Here is a 3839-nt window from a genome sequence, read left to right as displayed (position 1 = left end):
CATAAGAAATATATATATATAGATATATATACTATATAGTACATAATTATTTTTTACTAATATACTGACGCAGTGCTTGACCATACTCACATAAAGAGTTTATCAATCGGCCGGCAAACGCAAGTCACGTAACCAGCACAGCTAGAGATATCATATAACACATGTGTTATATGATATCTATGAGCATATATATGCAGCCTTCATGGCCTTCAGCGCTTGGCAACACCGCATGGCAACAAGAGATGCGTCACAACATCGCCGCAGAGCGGAAAAAGTAAACGCTGTTTGAAACATTCGACCCGACACTTTCACTTTGTAGTCTAAGAGCTTTGAATGAACGTATTCCTGAGCAATTTTTTTTACCCAACACACATATATAGTAGTGTAACTATATATATTAGTGCAAGCGTGCAACAGTGGAGCCGCGAAAGCAATGGAGCCGGCAGCGTATATGGTTGCACGTAGGATTTGGACGGAATTTAAAGGAAACTGTCAGCAATAATAGGTGAAAGAGAGTATAGAAACATTAAGAATTTGGTAGTAAATATATTTCGTATTTAGTTAGCATTATATTTTATTGAAACGCTTCAAGTGCCTGTGTGGTAGCTGCAGCCTTGTTTCATGTTTAAAATAACAGAGTAAATAAAATAATAGTAAATACTAAAATTAAAAAGGCAAAGCTAACGTGCCAATGACTACGTCACGTGCAGCTCAGGAATAAATAATCTCAAACTAGAAACCGGGAATTACTGCCATGTTTTATAAAACAATATTATTTACACCCCGTTTCTTATACACGAGGTACTACGCTAGTATTACCAGAGCAGTGGCAATGTGTACTAAAGTAACCACATGTCTAAACCTAAAATAACCCATTTCGATTACATTAGACTACTGATCACATTATGATTGGTACCCTATCTTAATATTCTTATTAACACTAAGTAACACTAACAACAGTAACAGTAGGCCCCTAACAGCCTTTTGTTGACAAATCTGGTCCTATGGCGATATTTAACAAATTATCGTCAGCAATTACAACCTAGCATAATATATAGTATTGCATTGGTTATTATACACTATACCATTATACGGTAGACATTATATGCAACAACATCAATACAAAATCATTTTTAACCACGGTTAAACTTCAAAACACAAGATATATCTACAAAGATGGCGACTTTCTGTAACATACGCATGCGCCCAAGAAATACCCGTATGTTAGTGGCTATTTTAAGCACGTTTTACATTACGTCATTCTATACCCTGCTACAGTCTGTACGCACGCCATGCTGATGACGTCCCACTTGGCGTTCGCGTGCACTTGCTGACGGTCGGTGCTCGATTTCATACCCACTCACGTGTGCCGGTGTATCGCTGTAAGTGTAAAAACTAAAAGTAAAAACTGTAAGTTGTTGAAAGTACTCCATACGCACGCAGGACGTACTGCAGCGCATTGTGTGGAACAGTTATGCTAAGCAACTCGGAATTTATTTCAAACGCCATCGCTACAAAGCGGGTATAGCGCCATCTACGGTCGCAAATTGTGATTCATTTTGGTTTATAAATTATTATTGCGATATACAGATGGCAATCATTTCTATAATGTACGTCGATAGTTGCTCAATTAAAACCGACTTCTTCTTACTCACTCATTTGTGTCCACTTTTTGTTGTGAGCTACAGTGTCATTGACACTTTCATTATTTATAGCATTTAAAATGAGAAAATAGACTAGATTACTGTTTTACCTGAAAGATATCACGCCATAATTTCTCCACATTTTACAAAATTTGAAATCGAGAATGCAAGCGTGAAACATGACATTGACAAAAACACTTTGGACATCATTCGGACTTTATTTTGAAAGAATCTAATTAGGGCTTATAAGCATTTTTTTAATTATCATTCCAAGTCTTATTTTAGGTCCCTTCTGGTTCAAACAGCAAACAAAATTTGTGAGGGCTGGTAATAAAACTGCTGTTACCAGCCCTCTGGGCCGGTGCAAGAAATATGAATTTCATGCCCTGCACTTAGGATCTAAGACTTACCACACAGTTACTCATTGCATAATAGTGGCTAGTAGACTAGATTATCCTAAGTCATGAAAATCGCATGTCACCACCTCATACCAGAATAAAAGCGAGTTCTGTCTGATACTTGGTGCTGTTCATGTTCAACGATTTCGTTGTTTGCTATCAAAACTGATCAGAACTTTTAGAGGATCAGTTTTATTTGGCATATGCTATCACCAATTGGAGTCATTGCATACTTGTTTTGCTTGCCAATAGTATTATCACACCAGGGTTATTACTAGGGGTGTAACGATTCACCGATACATCGGTGAATCGCGATACAGCAGCCAACGCTACAATGATATAATCGGTACGCAACGTCCGTATCGCAATACAAACAATACGGATGTTAAACAGGGAGTAAGCCTGTAAGGCAGGCTAAACTATTTTTAAAATAAAGCACATGTAATTTCTTTTAAATTGAATTATTTATTTTATTTTAAGAACTATCTTTCGGTATCACGTAAATATCATCAGCTGTCGTAGAAATCTGGGTCAATATATTATCAAGAGCTGATAATAGAGAAGAGTATGACACCGTTTTGCATAGTTATTAACTTGTAAATATTCTATCAATAAGTGAATAAATATATTATTCAAACTTTACCTTGTTTTCGTCTATGATTCTCCCTTAAGTAATCATATGACACTACCAATTTACCTGAAAATCGCATGTGTTTTTCAAAAAAGTTCTTTGAATACGACACGGTTTCACACAGTTTTCCCAAATGTTCGCATAGATCTATTCGGCGCAAGTTTATTATTGGATTAGTGTTCTATTGTTTATGACGAAACGCTGGGGGCTGTTGGAAATATTAGGCATCGAATTGTATTCAGCGTGTAGCGTTTCCAGCGTGCTAGAAATAAATGTGTGCTCACAGCATGATAGCAGCCGATTTTAGCTGCGTTGCCATCGTGTTCCTGATGATAAGGAAGCGAAACAAGTGCTGTTACTGTGCTTACCTAATATCCCCAACAGCCCTCAGCGTCCCATAGTTCCAACCTGGTGCTGCCGCCGCATATCAACATGCGCCGCTCAGATGCAAATTGTTGAGAAAACTGTGTGAAACCATGTCTTAATCGAAGAACTTTTTTGAAGAACACATACGATTTTCAGGTAAATTGGTGGTGTTATATGATTAAGGGAGAATCATAGACGAAAACTAGGTAAAGTTTGAATATATTTATTCACATATTGATACAATATTTACAAGTTGAAAACTATGCAAAACGCTGTTAAAACGGTGTCATACTCTTCTCTATTATGAGCTCTTGATATTATGTAGAGCGCTTGTATTGCTGCCAAAATTGTTACTGCAAAACAATCAAGAGTAATGATTGACTGGTGCGTGTTATCACTGCACATGTACTGTAGCTCTGTGTATAATGCCCACGTGAATGAAGCTGTTGATTACAGGTCTGTCTAGAGCACACTCAGAATGTCTCGGTGTGTTTCAGCCATAGAAATATATATACATATATATAATATATATATATACATAACTTATTGTTTACTATATACTGAGCATGGCTTTGACATACTCATAATTCGTTTATCATGGCGGCAAGTCACGTAACCAGCACAGCTAGAGATATCATATAACACATGTGTTATTATTGATATCTATGAGCATATATATATGCAGCCTTCATGGCCTTCAGCGCTTGCAACAGCGATGGCAACAAGAGGATGCGTCACAACATCGGCCGCAGAGCGGAAAAAGTAAACGCTGTTTTGAAACATTCGACCCGACACTTTCAC

The 3839-nt window shown here is 37.3% G+C and overlaps 2 protein-coding genes across 3 annotated transcripts in view; one reads left to right on the top strand and one right to left on the bottom strand.

Moving 5' to 3' along the window:
- The window catches only part of LOC106810137 (protein phosphatase 1B-like), a 9066-nt gene extending 7872 nt beyond the window's left edge, over window positions 1–1194 (bottom strand). For both annotated transcript variants that reach the window (XM_014813415.1, XM_014813416.1), the window contains exon 1: window positions 1086–1194. The gene's annotated coding sequence lies outside the window, so the exon portion shown is untranslated. The remainder of the gene's footprint in view (window positions 1–1085) is intronic.
- Window positions 1195–1280: 86 nt separating this feature from the next.
- The window catches only part of LOC106810138 (3-hydroxyanthranilate 3,4-dioxygenase-like), an 18102-nt gene continuing 15543 nt past the window's right edge, over window positions 1281–3839 (top strand). The window contains exon 1 of the mRNA XM_014813418.1: window positions 1281–1382. The gene's annotated coding sequence lies outside the window, so the exon portion shown is untranslated. The remainder of the gene's footprint in view (window positions 1383–3839) is intronic.

This window comes from Priapulus caudatus, unplaced genomic scaffold, assembly GCF_000485595.1.
Source record: "Priapulus caudatus unplaced genomic scaffold, Priapulus_caudatus-5.0.1 Scaffold412, whole genome shotgun sequence".
Classification (NCBI taxonomy): domain Eukaryota; kingdom Metazoa; phylum Priapulida; class Priapulimorpha; order Priapulimorphida; family Priapulidae; genus Priapulus; species Priapulus caudatus.
The sequence above is the reverse complement of the archived record's forward strand: the minus strand, read 5'-3'. Positions and strand labels throughout refer to the sequence as shown.